This window comes from Oncorhynchus nerka, linkage group LG24, assembly GCF_034236695.1.
Source record: "Oncorhynchus nerka isolate Pitt River linkage group LG24, Oner_Uvic_2.0, whole genome shotgun sequence".
NCBI classification, from domain to species: Eukaryota; Metazoa; Chordata; class Actinopteri; order Salmoniformes; family Salmonidae; genus Oncorhynchus; species Oncorhynchus nerka.
In genome coordinates, this window is record NC_088419.1 from 74,864,429 (window position 1) to 74,886,405 (window position 21,977).

The following is a 21,977-nucleotide window of genomic DNA, read 5'->3' on the forward strand; positions in this document are numbered from 1 at the left end:
TCTATAGACAGGGTTGCCATCCTGAAGCATACATACAGTGGAGTAGGGTGAAGTTCCCTCTAGACGCTGATCTTGGGTCAATTTGAAATTTTCCCCACTATTCGTTAAGGTTAGAATTGGGGGAAGGGAAGCGGATCCTAGATCTGTACCTAGGGGAAACTTCACCCTGGAGCCACATACAATAGGCAGGGCTGTAGCAGTCGGGAGTAGTGTGGGAAACAGTCCTGTGACTATGCCACCATCACATTTACATGCTGACAATGTACTATATAATAATATACCATATGTAATATATATGTAATATACTGTATTTAAGATGGTATCCCATGGCGGATGGAGGGGGGAGAGTTACACAGGGAGTCATGGCAACGGAAACAAGGTACTCCTCCACTGCAGACCACTGCCCTCCCATACACGAAAGAGATATACTATATTTTAGTCATAATATCATTAATTTAACATTATTATTCTTTACTTTGGTTAGGTTGCTTACCAAATAGACACATTTTATTCAGGATGTCTTGAGTCAAGTACATTTTTTCACATCTGGCTTGTTTTAATAAAGCTGGATTAGTAGTAACTGAATCTATTCAGAATCCAATGTGAACTTGGCTCCTGTGATTTAATTTACAACCCAGAGCTTTCAAAACCAGCACTTTATACCACACTTCCCTCCCCTTGCAATCTCAGCGATAGCGAACAGACTCCCACTGTCAGGGTCAGGATTAGAACTGGATGGCAACCCAGTCTTGTAAAGCAGTAGTGTTGCTTAGGGAGAAGAAAATACTATAACTCACTCATGATTTATTACCACAATTTATTAGTAGCTTTGCTAACAGCTTTACCAGGGTTTTATTTATTTATTTATTTTCCATTTTTCCCCCCCAATAAGTTTATTTGTAATTTATGCAATACGACAGGCCGTTAGGGGACAGAAAATGTCTGCAAGCTTTTAATACTTCCAGTAGAATCCCAAGCAGAACATTGTACTACCTCAACCATGATTGCATGCGTTTTGTTTCAGATAAGGCCCACATACTGTACACATGAACCAGGATATACGTTTCTGTGCTAGGTCTGCGTGTGTGTTAACCAATGTTGTTATCGTGAAAGTATTCACACCACTTGACTTTTTCCACATTTTGTTGTGTTACAGCCTGGCCTACAGCCTGGCCTACAGCCTGGCCTACAGCCTGGCCTACAGCCTGGCCTACAGCCTGGCCTACACACAATACCCCATAATGTCAAAGTGGATTTATGTTTTTTGACATTTTTACAAAAAAATAAAAAGCTGAAATGTCTTGAGTCAATAAGTATTCAACCCCTTTATTATGGCAAGCCTAAATAAGTTCAGGAGTACAATTTCACATAATAAGTTGCATAGACTCATGTGTGCAGTAATAGTGTTTAACGTGATTTTTGAATGACAACCTCATCTCTCTACTCCACACATACAATTATCTGTACAGTCCTTCAATCGAGCAGTGAATTTCAAACACAGACTCAACTACAAATACCAGGGAGATTTTCCATTGCTTCTCAAAGAAGGGCACCTATTGGTAGATGGGTAAAAAAAAGCAGACATTGAATATCCCTTTGAACATGGTGAAGTTATGAATTACACTGGATGGTGTATCAATACACCCAGTCACTACAAGGATACAGGCATCCTTCCTAACTCAGTTGCCGGAGAGGAAGGAAACTGCTCAGGGATTTCACCATGAGGCCAATGGTGACTTTAAAACAGTTACAGAGTTTAATGGTGTGATAGGAGAAAACTGAGGATGGATCAACAAAATTGTAGTTACTCCACAATACTAACCCAATTGAAAGAGTGAAAATAAGGAAGCCTGTACAGAATACAAATATTCCAAAACATGCATCCTGTTTGCAACAAGGCACTAAAGTAATACTGCAATGTCTCAAAGAAATGTACTTTTTGTCCTGAATACATGTTATGTTTGGGGCAAATCCAATACAACACATTACTGAGTACCAGCATACAGTAGTGGTGGCTGCATCATGTTATGGGTATGCTTGTAATAGTTGAGGACTGGGGAGTTTTCGGGATAAAAAAGAAACAGAATGGCGCTAAGCACAGGGAAAATCCTAGAGAAAATGTGGTTCAGTCTGCTCTTAGAGACTTACCCCCAAAAACTCACAGCTGTCATCACTGCCAAGGGTGATTCTAACATGTATTGACTCAGGGGTTGGATACTTATCTAATCAACATATATTATGGTTTTATTTGACAAATGTTATAATTTTTCTTCCACAGTATTATGTGTCGATCATTGACAAAAAAATGACAATTGATTTAATTGAATCCCACTTTGTAACACAACAGAATGTGGAGGAAAAGGGGCGTGGATACTTTCTGAAGGCACTGTATGTCTCTAATCTATCTGGGGCTGTGCCAGATGGCTTCACTGTCATCCCCATACATCACTTTATGACACCATGACCACTCTGCACCTTACCTCTCAAATCATAACCACCTATTCACTGTCATTTACATTCATTGTACAGTCATTTTTGTGTTTATTGCCTCTCTTCATTCACATCCCTGCTGCGTTTATAACTATTGCTTTCTTGTCAATAAAGATCGTTGAGATGTGTAAAATGACAGACATATTGCACAGTGACAGGGACAGAGAGAAAGGAGAGAGCGATTAAAAGCAGGAGAATGAGAGAGACAAGGAGAGAGAGTTAGAGAGAAAGAGAAAAATACAGGGACCGAAAGAGGGAGAGAGACAGAGGTATACTGTAGTATCATGTCAGGTTCACGCCTGGTGCCACACAGGAGGATGAGTATAACATCATGGCCTGTTCATCTCTCAAGCCTCTCGGCTGCGACTCGGCTGCGATGAGAAGAGAAGGTGTGCTGCTCGTCAGCAGGGACTAGCAGCTGTCAGTTCCCAACGTCTCCTTTTTAAAAAAGACAACACTTACAGTTGCCATCGCCACTTCTGTTTAATATGAAAAATGTCACCACTTATATTCCCCAACGTGGAAGCCTTCCTCAGAACAGCATGCATTAAACACTGCTTGATTTCCATCTCATTTTTATTTTCTGTCTATGTGCAAGACATTGATTCATTTAGAATACCATGTATAATTTCACTCTGCATGCAGACACTGGCTTTAGTCTAACAGTAAAAGATATGGCAAGGTCTTACAATAGCCATGCAGTATTTCTCCACCATGGTGAGGCTGCTATGGGCACTCTCACCAACAACATTCACTTGTTGTGACTGTCTAGATAGAATAAACTGAAGTCACGCTGGATAACAGTGTCTGCTAATTGACTAAATGACCATTTATCTGTTCACCTTTTCTCTCTGTTTGTCTCTTTCCCCCCCTCTGCAGGCTTGTAACGAGTTCACAACCCATGTGATGAACCTGCTGAGGGAGCAGAGTCGCACTCGGCCCATCTCTCCCAAGGAGATCGAGCGCATGGTGGGGATCATCCACCGCAAGTTCAGCTCCATCCAGATGCAGCTCAAACAGAGCACCTGCGAAGCCGTCATGATCCTGCGCTCACGCTTCCTTGATGCCAGGTGTGTGTCTCTGTGTGTCTCTGTGTGTGTGTGTGTGTGTGTGTGTGTGTGTGTGCTTACAGCTGTATAAATGACCACATACAAAGTCACTGTACCACTGCAATGTTTTGTTGACTTGCTGTCACGCCCTGACCATAGAGAGCCCTTGGTCAGGGCGTGACTAGGGGGTGTTTGAGGTTATATATTTCTATGTTGGTACTCTTGGTATGGTTCCCAATTAGAGGCAGCTGATGTTCATTGTCTCTAATTGGGGATCATACTTAAGGTTTCCCTGTTCTCACCTGCTTTGTGGGATATTGTTTTTGAGAGAGTGCATGTTGCACCGCAGTACTGCACGGTCGTTGTTTGTTTCTTGGTTTGTTTTAAGTTTCACTTGGTCTGTCTCTCCACATGATCGTGACACTTGCGTAGCTTTTATAGTAGCATACAGAAATCAAGTAATGTCCACAGCAGGTTATTCTACAGCTTACCACCACTCTATACAACATCACAACTGATTTTCCAAACTCTTCCAAGCCTTTGAGCCTACCGACAGTACATCTCTGGGAGCCATTTGGACCAGCACATACGAGGTTGCTGCTTGGACACTGACAATCCTCTCCTCTCTCAAGGCTCCATAATGCTAAATGTTTCCCTTTTTTTCTTTTGATGCATGTTATGGATTTGCATACATTTCTCCAAGGATAAATCTAACTCAGAGTCGGAGTCAGAGGCATAACATTTAAATTAGGCTTTTGCTCTTCTCACAAAAATCCGTAACTATTATTTTGTAAATGATTGTGGCTGTGGTGCTGGTGCAGGGAGGGAGGCAAGGGAAGGGCTTTAAGTGAGAGGGTGAGAGAGAGCGAGAGAGAGACAGAGGGAGAGAGTCAACAAGAGAGGGGGGGGCTGCTCTACCAGTCTCAGCTCTACTGATTAATCTGCAGCCTGCCCTAACACCATGCTGTGCACATTTACATATTCTCATGCAGGCTTTTGGAGTGCAGGGTGGAGATTTCAGCACAAATCTCTCTAACCAGTCAGTTGATTCGATGCACGGAGTCAAACATTTTACAAGGTTCCCTTCCCAGCTTATGTAAAACTCTCATGAGATGTGGCACATGCATAACCTAATAGAGGGTGGAGATGGAGAAAGAGATGGAGGAGTCAGTGAGCTGAACAGGTCATGTTTACAGCACATTGTCTATCTTTAAATAAGGAAGTGTTGTGTTGTTTGTCAGGATTTTTGTATTTTTTTATTTCACTTTTATTTAACCAGGTAGGCTAGTTGAGAACAAGTTCTCATTTGCAACTGCGACCTGGCCAAGATAAAGCGTAGCAATTCAACACATACAACAACACAGAGTTACACATGGAATAAACAAAACATAGTCAATAATACAGTAAAACAAAAGAAAACGAAACGTCTATATACAGTGAGTGCAAATGAGGTAAGTTAAGGAAATAAATAGGCCATGGTGGCGAAGTAATTACAATATAGCAATTAAACACTGGAATGGTAGATCGGCAGAAATTGAATGTGCAAGTAGAGATACTGGGGTGCAAAAGAGCAAGATAAATAAATAAATACAGTGTGGGGATGAGGTAGGTAGATAGATGGGCTGTTTACAGATGGGCTATGTACAGGTGCAGTGATCTGTGAGCTGCTCTGACAGCTGGTGCTTAAAGCTAGTGAGGGAGGTAAGAGTCTCCAGCTTCAGAGATTTTTGCAGTTCGTTCCAGTCATGGGCAGCAGAGAACCACAACCAAAGGAGGAATTGGCTTTGGGGGTGACCAGTGAGATATACCTGCTTGAGCGCGTGCTACGGGTGGGTGCTGCTATGGTGACCAGTGAGCTGAGATAAGACGGGGCTTTACCTAGCAGAGACTTGTAGATGACCTGGAGCCAGTGGGTTTGGTGACGAGTATGAAGCGAGGGCCAATCAACGAGAGCATACAGGTCGCAATGGTGGGTAGTATATGGGGCTTTGGTGACTAAACGGATGGCACTGTGATAGACTGCATCCAGTTTGTTGAGTAGAGTGTTGGAGGCTATTTTATAGATGACATCACCGAAGTCGAGGATCGGTAGGATGGTCAGTTTTACGAGGGTATGTTTGGCAGCATGAGTGAAGGATGCTTTGTTGCGAAATAGGAAGCCGATTCTAGATGTAATTTTGGATTGGAGGTGCTTAATGTGAGTCTGTAAGGAGAGTTTACAGTCTAACCAGACACCCAGGTATTTGTCGTTGTCCACGTATTCTAAGTCTGAACCATCCAGAGTAGTGATGCTGGACGGGCGGGCAGGTGCGGGCAGTGATCGATTGAAAAGCATGCATTTAGTTTTACTTGCGTTTAAGAGCAGTTGGAGGCCACGGAAGGAGAGTTGTATGGCATTGAAGCTCGTCTGGAGGTTAGTTATCACAGTGTCCAAGGAGGGGCCAGAAGTATACAGAATAGTGTCATCTGCGTAGAGGTGGATCAGAGAATCACCAGCAGCAAGAGCGACATCATTGATGTATACAGAAAAGAGAGTCGGCCCGAGAATTGAACCCTGTGGCACACCCATAGAGACTGTCAGAGGTCCGGACAACAGGCCCTCCGACTTGACACACTGAACTCTATCAGAGAAGTAGTTGGTAAACCAGGCTAGGCAATCATTTGAGAAACTGCCAATAAGAATGTTGTGATTGACAGAGTCGAAAGCCTTGGCCAGGTCGATGAATACGGCTGCACAGTAATGTCTCTTAGCGATGGCGGTTATGATGTCATTTAGAACCTTGAGCGTGGCTGAGGTGCACCCATGACCAGCTCTGAAACCAGATTGCATAGTGGAGAAGGTATGGTGGGATTCGAAATGGTCGGTAATCTGTTTGTTAACTTGGCTTTCGAAAACCTTAGAAAGACAGGGTAGGATAGATATAGGTCTGTAGCAGTTTGGGTCTAGAGTATCACCCTCTTTGAAGAGGGGGATGACCGCGGCAGCTTTCCAATCTTTGGGAATCTCAGACGATACGAAAGAGAGGTTAAACATGCTAGTAATAGGGGTTGCAACAATTTCGGCAGATCATTTTAGAAAGAGAGGGTCCAGATTGTCTAGCCCGACTGATTTGTAGGGGTCCAGATTTTGCAGCTCTTTCAGAACATCAGCTATCTGGATTTGGGTGAAATGGTGGGGGCTTAGGCGGGTTGCTGTGTAGGGTGCCGGGCAGTTGACCGGGGTAGGGGTAGCCTGGTGGAAAGCATGGCCAGCCGTAGAGAAAAGCTTATTGAAATTCTCAATTATAGTGGATTTATCAGAATTTGCAGGCAGTGTTCATTTCTATTTGTGAACCTCTGAGAACATCTTTCATACCAGCTTAGGCAGCTGTATTGAATGTATTGTATTGAATTGGATGGCAGTTGTATTGTTACTGTATGGGGTGCACCAGTTTAGCTTTTTACCGCAAGTGGCTTTTACGTATTTAATGTTTGCAGGCATTAGATTGACCCTATGAACGGTATGTATTGTGCATGGCGTTTCTTCTGGTCCTAACTAACCAATCTCTATCATTCTCCTTGCAGACGGAAAAGACGGAACTTCAACAAGCAGGCGACAGAGATCCTGAATGAGTACTTCTACTCCCACCTGTCTAACCCCTACCCTAGTGAGGAGGCCAAGGAAGAGCTGGCCAAGAAGTGCTCCATCACAGTTTCACAGGTACAGTACAGCACCACCTGTCTGCAGGAACACCACACTACACCTAGAACAGGACTAGAGATAGTAGTGGGTTATTTATTATTGTTTTATTAATTCAAAGGATACATCGCAGAGACTACATTGATAGTGTAATATGATGATTGATAATATTATTAAGATTGCATTAACAATACCAAGGTAAACAGCAGTAATGTTCTGTGTTTTTCATCCATCATTCGGAAATGGGTAATCTCCTCAAACGGTTTCATTAAGTTTATGCAAAATTATTTTGAGGATGCATCTGGGCATCGTTTGATGAAAACAACGTGCTTCAGGGTCTGAATGATTAGTTGAGCTTTTGTCTGTGCCCCAAATTGCACCCTATTCCCTATAATGCACTGCTTTTGACCAGAGCCCTTTTTGACCAATGCCCATAGAGAATAGGGGACCATTTGGGACACAACCTCTGTGTTCCTGGGTTTGTAATAAAATAACCTACCTTCTGTCTGCGTTCGTTTCAAACTTTGCAACAGGATTGATTATTTTTTTCATTTTAATGTTGTTTATCATTAGCGCTAGCTGGCTTATCCCGGTAGCTTCATCGGGGAGTCCATTAGCTGTAATGGGTGTTAGCTAGCGGGTGTTGACTGATTGGTGCTAGCGTGAGCTCTGATTATAGCTGCAGTCATACTGACATAATTAGACTGTTATTGGCAATCATTCCCTTCTGCCACTAATGTGGATTCACAGCACTGGTCTATGTAGCCAGCGGGAGCACTCACTACTACCTCAAAGGCTGTCCCAAATGGCACCCTTTTCCCTTTATACTGCACTACCTTTGACCAGGGCTCATTTGGGATGCAGGAAAAGTCTTCCTTCACTGTATATATATGATATGCCAGACAGTGGAAGGCCACGCTGGCCCTGACGGCCCACCACTACATATATATGATATGCCAGACAGTGGAAGGCCACGCTGGCCCTGACGGCCCACCACTACATATATATGATATGCCAGACAGTGGAAGGCCACGCTGGCCCTGACGGCCCACCACTACATATATATGATATGCCAGACAGTGGAAGGCCACGCTGGCCCTGACGGCCCACCACTACATATATATGATATGCCAGACAGTGGAAGGCCACGCTGACCCTGACGGCCCACCACTACATATATATGATATGCCAGACAGTGGAAGGCCACGCTGGCCCTGACGGCCCACCACTACATATATATGATATGCCAGACAGTGGAAGGCCACGCTGGCCCTGACGGCCCACCACTACATATATATGATATGCCAGACAGTGGAAGGCCACGCTGGCCCTGACGGCCCACCTCTACATATATGATATGCCAGACAGTGGAAGGCCACGCTGGCCCTGACGGCCCACCACTACATATATATGATATGCCAGACAGTGGAAGGCCACGCTGGCCCTGACGGCCCACCTCTACATATATATGATATGCCAGACAGTGGAAGGCCACGCTGGCCCTGACGGCCCACCTCTACATATATATGATATGCCAGACAGTGGAAGGCCACGCTGGCCCTGACGGCCCACCACTACATATATATGATATGCCAGACAGTGGAAGGCCACGCTGGCCCTGACGGCCCACCACTACATATATATGATATGCCAGATAGTGGAAGGCCACGCTGGCCCTGACTGCCCACCACTACATATATATGATATGCCAGACAGTGGAAGGCCACGCTGACCCTGACGGCCCACCACTACATATATATGATATGCCAGATAGTGGAAGGCCACGCTGGCCCTGACGGCCCACCACTACATATATATGATATGCCAGACAGTGGAAGGCCACGCTGACCCTGACGGCCCACCACTACATATATATGATATGCCAGATAGTGGAAGGCCACGCTGGCCCTGACGGCCCACCACTACATATATATGATATGCCAGACAGTGGAAGGCCACGCTGACCCTGACGGCCCACCACTACATATATATGATATGCCAGACAGTGGAAGGCCACGCTGGCCCTGACGGCCCACCACTACATATATATGATATGCCAGATAGTGGAAGGCCACGCTGCGGAACTCATTCGGATTCTTATTTCACGCTCACAATTTGCTCATTAGAAATGTGGGAAATGATTTGTGTAACAAAATAATTTACAATTGCACATTGTTTGTACAGGTTTCCAACTGGTTTGGAAACAAAAGAATCCGATACAAGAAAAACATTGGAAAGTTCCAGGAAGAAGCCAATATGTATGCTGCCAAAACTGCAGTCAACGCGACCAACGTATCCTCACATGGAAGCCAGGCTAATTCGCCCTCCACCCCAAATTCTGCAGGTAAAGAACAATACCAATGGGTTACCCTTTTTACAGATAGGCTACAATATTTGGAAGGCTCTGAATAAACTCTCTATATCAGACAAGGATAAAAAAGGCTTTGTCCAAGAGTAGGATACCTGGGCCCCATATCAATGCTTTCTGCCCCTGTAGTTTTTCTTTTCAATTAACACAGCTTTTCTCCTATTTTATCTCAATACTTATTCTTTTACACTGTCAGAACATTACATTTTTGTTTTACCATTTTCATTTACAAATTGAATTCATTAATTATTCTTGTTGACCATGAATAACATTTGTACAGAAACACATAACATATCATGATGCTAATAATTTTGACTGTAGAAACATACTATCATTCTACTTTCATATTGACAAATAAGCACAACAACAACCGCCCCTGATGTCGGTGTTTGACTCACCTTTGACTCGCCCCTGATGTTGGTGCTTGACTCGCCTCTGATGTCGGTGCTTGACTCGCCTTTGACTCACCCCTGATGTCGGTGTTTGACTCACCTTTGACTCACCCCTGATGTCGGTGTTTGACTCACCTTTGACTCGCCCCTGATGTCGGTGTTTGACTCACCTTTGACTCACCCCTGATGTCGGTGTTTGACTCACCTTTGACTCGCCCCTGATGTCGGTGTTTGACTCACCTTTGACTCGCCCCTGATGTTGGTGCTTGACTCACCTTTGACTCGCCCCTGATGTCGGTGCTTGGCTCACCTTTGACTCGCCCCTGATGTCGGTGCTTGACTCGCCTTTGACTCACCCCTGATGTCGGTGTTTGACTCACCTTTGACTCGCCCCTGATGTCGGTGCTTGACTCACCTTTCCCTCAGCTTTATGCTGCCACTCTCTAATCTGTCTGCTCACTTTGGCCCTAGCCCTAACTCTATATTCTAACTTTAGTTCTATATTCTAACTCTAGCTCTATATTCTAACTCTAGCTCTATATTCCAACACTAGCTCTATATTCTAACTTTAGTTCTATATTCTAACTCTAGCTCTATATTCCAACTTTAGTTCTATATTCTAACTCTAGCTCTATATTCTAACTCTAGCTCTATATTCTAACTTTAGTTCTATATTCTAACTATAGCTCTATATTCTAACTATAGCTCTATATTCTAACTCTAGCTCTATATTCTAACTCTAGCTCTATATTCTAACTTTAGCTCTATATTTTAATTCTAGCTCTATATTCTAACTCTAGCTCTGTATTCTAACTCTAGCTCTATATTCCAACTCCAGCTTTAGCTCTATTAACTCTTTGCATAGTGCTTCTCCGGGTCTAACCCTGGACGGGGCCAAGTGGCTGAATCCTGCTCTGCTTGCTCCTCTTTCACTCTGCTCTGTGATTCCAGTGCTCCCTCCCTCTCTCCTCTTCCAGGTTCTGCTGGCTCTTTTAACATGTCAAACTCCGGCGACTTGTTCATGAGCGTGCAGTCTCTCAATGGGGACTCGTACCAAGGTGCTCAGGTTGGAGCCAACGTGCAGTCACAGGTAGGGCCCTATAACTAAGCAGTACAGAAGACACTACTATAGAAACAGACCCAGACCCACTTCCCGAAGAACAGGCCTTGTAATCTATCTTAATGACACCACAGGAATCTCAGTACTGCTCTAGTGTGTGGATCCCTTTGGGCTCCTAATACCACCACTACATAGGGTTTTCAAGGTATTGTTATCGACCATTGTTACTAAAACATGTTTACAGTGAGTGTAGTGATGAAAATAATGTAATACTCTCTGCAGCTCTTTTTATATGCCACAAGTTCATCCTTTCTACATTCTTCTAAATACATAATAACATGTTTCGGTTATCTTGCTTTTTCTTGTCAATAGCTGGATGTAGTTCATGTGCGTTTTGTCTGCCTGGACTGTATTATAATACTACTTTCCTTCTGGTCTTTCTGTTGGTCTTGTCTGCTCTGACCTTGCTTTGTCTGTGTTCCTGCGTTGTGTTTCAGGTGGATACTCTTCGCCATGTTATCAGTCAGACAGGCGGATACAGTGAGGGCCTCACAGCCAGCCAGATGTACAGTCAACAGAGCATCAATGTCAGTAGAAAACAACTCTCTTCCCTACCAATTATTTCAAAGCCATAGGGCTCAGAATGACACTTAGTTGGATTTGTCTCAGCTCCACCACAGTCACCTAGTTGATTGCTTCTGTATCGGTCATGCCACGAGCCATGCGCTGGCCGGCAGAACGGCGTTGGGCTGGCCACACACACACGGCACAGCCGCCTGAGCCTGTCACGTTCAATCAGCTCTCTCGCAGCACCTGCAGCCACTCACGGCCATGTAGCCGTGCAGGGACGGCACAAGCAGGTGACACCTCCTGCGACGCGAGGCTCGGGTCGGCCCCTCCCCCCCAACGCTCCCGCCGACCACCTGACCCTGATTATCACTGCAGGTCCAGAGGCCCGGTTAAAATCCTATCAGAACAACCCCAGAGTAGTCACACAAATAAAAATAAACAAACTGCTAACCCCTAGACAAAGCACTTGGGGCGTAACATGGGGGCATATTTCCATCATGTTATATTTCATTTGTATTTTTTAGGAGATTGGGAAGGAGAGTGTGTGTGTGTGTGTGTGTGTGTGTGTGTGTGTGTGTGTGTGTGTGTGTGTGTGTGTGTGTGTGTGTGTGTGTGTGTGTGTGTGTGTTAGTGTGTGTGTTTTGGTTGAGGGTGGGGGAAGAGGAGGGGAAGAAGGGGAGGTTAGCTGGCGGCTGCAAACAGCAGGGAAATTCACAGCGACAAGCCGTGTCGTAAAAGGGGAAATCGATAAGACAGACACAAGAGAGCGGAGTGTGGACTTAGGACAGCAATCCAAGCGAATTGCTCAGATCATGTTCCCACCACTCTAATGGCCCTGACAGCAAGCTGCGGCGGCGTGCTGTGGTGAAAGCTACGACGAGGACGAGAGAGGACGGTCACAGTCACACACAGCCGCGCAGCTCGGCTGCTGGCTTCCTCTCCCGTCCCTAAGCCTCACTCGTCGTGCCTCAATGGCCGTATGATAATGAGATGAAATGTCTCCTGTGAAAGAAAACATGTATGTAGTGTATTCAAATCCCCCTCCCTGGCTCGCTCTCCGCTCGTCTCCCTCCCACAGAACAGGCTGTGATAACCCTGAGAGAGCAGTACTAAAGTTTTCAAGCGCTGTTCTCAGACAGCACTCTGACCTCATGGATATCGTTATCCTTGGGCGCCTGCTTGCTCCACTGTATCCTAAAATGTTACAATATGTTATTTTCCACACATGTGCATAGCCTTAAAAGAGCCTCTTACTGCATAACAAGAGAAGAATATTATCTTTTCTGTATGATAAGAGAAGGATATCTATCATCTTATCTGGATGATAAGAGAAGGATATCTATCATCTTATCTGGATGATAAGAGAAGGATATCATCTTATCTGGATGATAAGAGAAGGATATCATCTTATCTGGATGATAATAAAATAGCACATAAAATATGGTTCCCCGTTCTCAATATAGGATTTGGGGAGATATAATAAATTATTTATATATTTTAGTATTCTGGAGTGGGTTCGATTACTATGTAGTTTATTTCCTTTGTCTCTCTGAAGCAATATACTTCAATAGTATTTGTGTTAAAAATGACAGATTTACCTCAGTATCAAACCCATTCACAAAGCAAAGCTGTCAGCTTAGAAACAGTGAATGACCTTTGTGCTCATCCAGCTTTACAGACGGAGAAGAGAGAGAAAGACACACATTTTTTTTTTTACCTTTATTTTACTAGGCAGGTCAGTTAAGAACAAATTCTTATTTTCAATGACGGACTAGGAACAGTGGGTCAACTGCCTGTTCAGTGGCAGAACGACAGATTTGTATCTTGTCAGCTCGGGGATTTGAACTTGCAACCTTTCGGTTACTAGTCCAACGCTCTAACCACTAGGCTACCCTGCCGCTGAAAAGCCTCCCCTCTCTGTGTTGATAATGACTGAGCAGATGCATAATGTGATTTGTGGTAGACTAGAGCAGTAATTACAGTTAGGAAATAGACAGAGTGTCACCAAAGTCAGACATTTTAAGACATTTATTTTGCTCCATTTTTTATTACAGACTTTCTTCTGCCTGAAATAACGGGCTTTGAAATTAAAGGCTGTCGAGGACCATTTCCATTTTTTTCTGATGGCATGAAATTTGCTATTCATATCCCAAATGCTCTTTAGCAGCTCGTCTCCAGGACTGGAAATGGCCTACAAGTATTTCATTGTGTTTTCATTCAATCTCCCAATGTCATCATTTTCTACCATTGATTCCTCTTAGGACTGTTTTGTGACTTTTGTTTTAAGGTCCTTTTCAGATGTTGTCACTGTTATTGTGTGTCATTAAATGTGGCAGGCGTTTCTATCAATCCCAGTGATACAAGATTGCAATCATATTGGTTTTGAAGTGAAGACAAAATGTTTTCATAATAATCATTTTAGCACACTGTATGTGATCTGATAGTGATATTTGTGATTTACAGAATTTTCAGTTGCTTCAAACAAGTACAATTGTTATGACAATTTCGTTCTGAAATATGAGGTCTACTTTACTGTAATTTGAGTGAATTAGATGTTCCTCCAATGCAGATTTGTCTTGAGGCTGTAGGGGATTATAGGTTGAGTAGTTTAGGAGTTGTTCTAGCATTAGGACTAAAGCTCATACCGTTGTTACTACATGTGCCCTCAGGACTTCACAGATACAGCATCCAATGCTGCAGATGAGATGATATAACACTCTTATTGAACTGCATAATGAATATGTACTCTGAAAGAAAAGAGAGAAAAAAAAGCATAGAAAACCTTTTTTATATCTTTGAACTTGTCCCATCACTGAAACTCTGCTACGGACTCGGGAGAGGCAAAGGTCGAGAGCCATGCGTCCTCCGAAACACGATCCTGCCAAGCCGCACTGCTTCTTGACACATTGCTCGCTTAACGCGTAGCCAGAGAAAACCTATGTTATGGGTATATGCCTGTGTCCTTTGCCTGTACTCATCTTTCCTCTCTCCTTCTGTCTCTTTGGTCTCTCTCAGGCAAACGGAGGCTGGCAGGATGCAACCACCCCCTCATCAGTGACATCACCCACAGAAGGACCTGGAAGTGTTCACTCTGACACGTCCAACTGATCCCTCCACCCTCCACCACTATCCAGACACACCTCGATCAGCCAGCCCCCAGTCAGCTCCCCTTCAGAACTGGAGGTATCACTAGACTGGTCACAAAGCAAGAGACCTCTCTCTACAGGTGGGGACTACAGGATGAAACGCCATCATCACCACCACAGACAGTTCTTCATGTCTTATGTCCCATCTCTACAACCAACTATGACACAGTCAGTCAGTAGCCTGTGTAGGGCTCTGTTCTCCCATTTATCTACGACCTCATTCACTGTCTGTCTGTACAGTTTTCTTCACCAGATATCCTTGTTGCCTCTGTGTGATCTGACTTATAACACAGTAGGCAAATAGTTACAACACGTATACACAGTATTGCCCGTCTCTTGTAGATTGAAATGCTTTTCTCACTACCTCTATTGAAAATAACAACAAACAACAACTTCTAAAAAAGCATAGGTTTTTTTTCTTTGTAATAACTGACATTGACAGTAGCTCCCAATCTCCCTTGTCCTGTCTCGAGGCTTGTTTTGAGGACAGTTTTGCCTTTGTGACAAGTTTTACCCGATATAATTACTTAATTCCCAACATTTGTTTTGTCCAGAGTGCCAAAGTTCAACACAGGAGGGGAATTTTTATAATATGATATTGTGCTTGTGGAAAAATACATATCCATCTGACTATTCACATCACACATCACATACAATGACATACCGTAGCTTAATGACATTTCTTGTTAGTAGCTAACAATGGGATGATTTGAAAGGAGAACCTTGAGATTCAAATGTTCCTCCTCATTTTAGGCATTCTGTTTCAGAGCTTCTACAATGGTCAAAATAAAACATGACACATTTTTACTGCAACAATGGCGTGTGTTCTGTTCATACTGAATGAGTGGTCAACAATGCATAAGCATTCATGGTGATTCCAGCTTCATGGTGATTCCAGATACATTTTTTAAACTGATACTCAGTCCACACTACAAACAGAGCAAGACGCTTATAGCTTCATGGTGAATCTAGCTTCATGGTGAATCTAACTTCATGGTGATTCTATCTACTGGAATTCTAATGCATTTCCCGCACTTGACATATTGTTTGTAGTGTGGACTGAGTATCAGTTTAAAAAATGTATCCGGAACACTTAATCAGTGAGTACATTAGCATCAATTAAAATAAGCCAATATAATGTCTGTAAGCACAGTCACTTCCAGTGATTACCCTATGAAGGGTAACATATGTATTTGTCAAAGAGAAGAACACAGTACAGAGAACACACATGAATAATATGCTTGTATCATTTTCATATTTTGAACATATGGTGTGTGTACATACACACATACATACATACATACATACACACACACACACATACATACAAAGATACATACATACATACATACACACACACACACATACATACATACATACATACATACACACACATACATACATACATACATACACACACACACACATACATACATACATACATACATACATACATACATACATACATACATACATACATACATACATACATACACACATACATACATACATACACACACACATACATACATACATACATACATACATACACACATACATACATACATACACACACACACATACACACATACATACATACATACATACATACATACATACATACATACACACACACACATACATACATACATACATACATACATACATACATACATACATACATACATACATACATACATACATACATACATACATACATACATACATACATACATACACTACCATTATCACTGTACATCAGTGTTATCAAACTAGCCAAATACTGCTGGTAACCAAAACCACTTGTGTAAGGTGTAAGTGCAAAAAAGGCGTTTTAATGTAAATGTTCATTCTGATGTTGTGTAACCAGGTGGTAGTCATGGAATACACAACTAAACACAATTCTGAAATCTTTCTCAAAGTTACTCTTTTCCCTCATAATTTCATGTTATTGGTTCTAATTTGTTTCGTTTTTTAAAATAGTTTATTTCTGTCCATTTATTATTGTCACTGAGTTTGAACATCCGTCATATCATTCTGTTTTTACATTTTGGTTATCAAGGTTGGTCTCTACTCACTCTTATATTACAGCTTTCTCCTAGCATTTCACTTGAGTCTAAATTACGCAAAAAAAATCCTAAATGTGATATTAGATGTATTCATTTTGTTGTAGCTACAGTATTTGCTTACAAACAATTACACATTGCCTTCTTGTGCAATTCAACATATCCACCCTACCATTCCCTTGATACCAAAAAATAACTGCAGAAGCTTCATCTCTATAGATTAGATTCAGCTTAACCAATTTAGCTTTGTTTGTTTTGTATAATGGTGTATTATCTGAAGTATTCATCTCATAGAAATGTTCAGGTACTCTCGCTGTACTACAAAACCAAAAATACACTAGTGTTTGTTTATAGATATGACATGGAAAAGACTAACCCTGATAGCACACAGACAGATACAGAAGATGTTGGGATATATTTTTATGTCCTCATGTTGTGAATAACTTGCATCATCATTTTTATCTTTATTGTTTTGCTTTTATTTTGCGTGGTTACAGGATTTACAGTACGTTACATTTTATTGTCTTGCTAGCATAATGTGAATTTGCTAAAGATTGCTCTATAGAGTATAAGTAGATGTGGACAGTATCCATTTTAAAACAAAGCAGCTACAGTAGGCCGTCATTGTAAATAAGAATTTGTTCTTTACTGACTTGCCTAGTTAAATAAAGGTTTAATTAAATGAAAAAGTCATGTTTGACAGACACAGACAGATAGTAGGAAAGAGGTCCTCTCACATTACAGATATAATCCACACACAGTTCATTTTGTACTTTCAGTCTAAAGCATTGACACACAAGCTTGCTTTTAAGATACACACAAGCTTGCTTCTAAAATGTTTACTGTCTGTTAATTAAGGGTGATGTGAAAGGTTAGTGTCCAACCAAATCCATATACCATGGTAACAGATATACATGATACAGTGTAACTACAATACCACACAGCTGAATCCACCATAGTCCTTCTTTCAGAAACAGTACATTTTATATTTGATATCATTTTTGAAGACGTGGATGTGTACTATGATGAGTGAAGCAGAATATCTTTTCAGTTGACAGACAACATGTGTACCCTATGAGTGGACTATGTTGGAGTGGTGCTCCCTGGCCTTTCCATCCAGATGTTTGGTTTTTGTTGTTGATCATTTTAGCCATGTGGCCAGCAGAACGATAGCTTTTGTGATGCAGTGCCCCTAAAAAAAACGTTACTCTACTTTTCACATTGCCTGTCCAATATCACCGTATTATTGAAAGTGTCATGTAATGATGCTTTAAGTTTTTGAATATAAAAGGAAAAAATTACTATAAAAAGAAATAAGAAACTGTAAAATTTGTCAACATAAAATGTTTTCTTTGTTGCATGTATTTTGTTCTTTAATAAAATACCGTACTGCAGTGTTTTTGAATGTTACTTATTTTTTTATAAAGATTTCAGAGTGAAATCGTGGAGCCTTTTACTTGACAGGTTTGAACTTTTAAGATCTCTACAAATGTAAAGAAGGTATAAAAATGGAAACCGCAAAACTATTGTCTTTTTAATTCCTATTTAAACCCGTTTTTCTGTGGAGAAAAAATGAGCTAACAAGGTGTAGTTTTTATGGTCTCTTTCTTTGTACTAGTAATGCATATTCCAAATAAATTGTTTCTTTTGCTGCATACTTTTGTATTGTCCTCATTGATTTTCCTTGTCACACAGATACTATGAAGATGTCCATACATTAAAGGCACAATCCTTAATTAATTTATCCAGCCCCATCCCTCAGCTTTATAGCAGAACCAAGTAGTGGGGCGGCAGTTGACCGAGAAACAAATCAAGGATTGTTGATTTTAGACATGTAAGACATGCCAAGAAAAAAGTGAACTGTCTTTTTATGATGTTTTTGTGTAGTATCTCCTCCAGACTTCAGTAACAGGGTCATGAGTTACTGTCGGACACAAGTTTACACGTCTCAGACTTGTCAGTCCTTCACCTCTGGATAGCATCGCACATCACACTTCAAAAACATGGTAAAGCATCAGGCGGTTTCTCACTATTGACATAGCGTCAGAGCTGGGGTGAGCTAGAGAGCATGCGATGGGGACATTTTCTCCCTTTTCTAAGTGAGTTTTCTAAAAATCTGTGTGCTTACGGCCAGCAGACAGACACTCGCTCCCTTCCCCCGCTCCCTTCTCTCCACACATAGCAGAGGGAGCCTTCAAGGCACGGTTAATGTGCGTTCCCTGAGAGAGGCGGGGTGCTCACTTATCTCTCTCTTCCAGATAAATGAGACAGGATGTCTGATTCTATTCTTCCAATGCATCTGTTTCTTCTTCTACATACTGAAAAAAGGAAAGAGAGAGAAAAGGGGTTGAAATCAACTTTTGGATTAGGAGCTAGGAAGGGTCTCCAAAAGGATCAGAGAGAGCAGCCAAATCGCAGAGCGTGACAGAGACTGTGGGAGTGACATATGCAAACATGATCAAATATAATTACATGTGGATGTCTCCTTGCTTCTATCAAAGGGTTTCTTGTTAGGCTCTGTTAGCAGGATGAAAGAGAGGAACTGTTGGACAAGTACTGTATGCTTTAATATATTCACCATGGCTTTACAAACCTAAAAGGCATTGTGAGTTTAAGTAATTACTGTAGGTTCTCAGCAACCTCTTGAAAAGGCATAAATCCCATACAGAGCAGCAAATCGGTTGCCCTTTCTATTGAATCATGAGCAAATAGCCTGGTTAATGGTTTACACCTGTACTAAGCCATCCATATATGTTTTTACATGTTCCTTTATTTAACTGGGCAAGTCAGTTAAGAACAAATTCTTATTTACAATGACGGCCTAGGAACAGTGGGTAAACTGCCTTGTTCAGGGGCAGAACAACAGATTTTTACCTTGTCAGCTCAGGGATTCGATCTAGTAATCTTTCGGTTACTGGCCCAACGCTCTAACCACTAGGTTTTTAATTTTTTAATTTCACCTTTATTTAACCAGGTAGGCTAGTTGAGAACAAGTTCTCATTTGCAACTGCGACCTGGCCAAGATAAAGCAAAGCAGTGTGACATAGACAACAACACAGAGTTAAACATGGAGTAAACAATAAACAAGCTAATAACACAAACAAGTCAATGACACAGTAGAAAAAAGAAAGTCTATATACAGTGTGTGCAAAAGGCATGAGGAGGTAGGCAATAAATAGGCCATAGGAGCGAATAATTACAATTTAGCAGATTAACACTGGAGTGATAAATGAGCAGATGATGATGTGCAAGTAGAGATGCTGGTGTGCAAAAGAGCAGAAAAGTAAATAAAATAAAAACAGTATGGGGATGAGGTAGGTAGATTGGGTGGGCTATTTACAGATGGACTATGTACAGCTGCAGCGATCGGTTAGCTGCTCAGATAGTTGATGTTTAAAGTTGGTTAGGGAAATAAAAGTCTCCAACTTCAGCGATTTTTGCAATTCGTTCCAGTCACTGGCAGCAGAGAACTGGAAGGAAAGGCAGCCAAATGAGGTGTTGGCTTTGGGGATGATCAGTGAGATATACCTGCTGGAACGTGTGCTACAGGTGGGTGTTGTTATCGTGACCAGTGAACTGAGATAAGGTGGCGCTTTACCTAGCATAGACTTACAGATGACCTGGAGCCAGTGGGTCTGGCGATGAATATGTAGCGAGGGCCAGCCGACTAGAGCATACAGGTCGCAGTGGTGGGTGGTATATGGTGGGTGCCTTTACAATTTCTTATCAGTATTCTTTATTCTAGTAAGAGTAACACTTCTTATAAATATTCAGTAGCGTAATCCCCTTGAAGATCACTTGGTTTTGAGGTGGCAGACGCTTGTTCGGGTATCATGGGCAACTGAGGGACATATAGTGTAAAAAGCATGTACTTTCTCTAGTTCTGTCAATACTGTATATACTGCTATTACCAGCTGCACTTCATGAATAATTTCCTTCTCAAACACAAACTGTTTCCGCCATATTGGCTGTTTTTCTGGAAGGTCAGCAGCCAAGGGATTGGTGTCTGGGAAACATATTAAATTAGGAAGAAGAACAATGCAAATCAAAGGTCTGCTGTTAATTGCTGGCCAGTATTTAGAATCCCTCACGGTCCATCACAGCAATTCAGAGATAACAAAATTAATAATTAATAATTTTCCAAAAATGTTTTAAATTAAAATATCCTTAGAATGTTCTCCTGACATTCACTAAAATGTTGTGCACAACATTTTTAACAACCACCACAGAACATTCCCCAAAGAATCTCATTAGGTTTACAGGTAATGTAATAACACAATGTGCCAGTAATATTTTCCCAGCAAACCAAAATTGGTTCTGTGAAAGTTCCCAGAACATTCGTTAGGTCGCGGCCAATGTTCTCAAAACACAAAAACTCTCCATTCGTGGCGGTGATTATAGAATGTTTGTATAAAACATTTGACTGTTGTTGCAAGAACATTCCAGCAAGACATTTTGCCTGTTCACAGGTTCACAGAATGCTTCATTAGGTTGTGTGAACAGTCTGGTGAGGAACAGGAAGGCTGTTTAAGCTCCCAATTCACCACTTTACTGACAACGTTTTGATCCGAATCAGATCTTCGTCAGGTCAAACAGACTAAAATCAGGTCAAACAGACTAAAATATACACATTTCACCTCACATGACCATTATGCACATGACCCATGGTGGGTGTGGAAACAATTCAATTCACTTTTGTGAATAGTCAATCATAATTAACCACAGATGTACATATCATCATAAAGGATTATATACATACAAATCTAGGTAACAGTAAAAATAAAAAAATAAAAAAGATGACCTTGAAAACTGTTGGAATACCCACCTATTTGACCATTACGTGCAGGATTCACGGTGGCCGTAGACATAATTACAGTGACCTACTTCAAAAACCTCTAATCATTTGATATCAATGAGCAGCTACAGAAAATCTAATACATACGTACAGAATCACCAAGTGGAGATCTGGATGGCAAGGCAAATAAAGGTAACATAATCACCAAGTGGAGATCTGGATGGCAAGGCAAATAAAGGTAACATAATCACCAAGTGGAGACCTGGATGGCAAGGAGACCTGGATGGCAAGGGTAACATAATCAAATGGAAAGGCAAGGCAAATAACATAATCACCAAGTGGAGACCTGGATGGCAAGGCAA

The 21,977-nt window shown here is 41.9% G+C and overlaps 1 pseudogene; it reads left to right on the forward strand.

Moving 5' to 3' along the window:
- The window catches only part of LOC115108583 (pre-B-cell leukemia transcription factor 1-like), a 102,373-nt pseudogene extending 83,898 nt beyond the window's left edge, over nucleotides 1-18,475 (forward strand).
- Nucleotides 18,476-21,977: the final 3,502 nt, after the last annotated feature.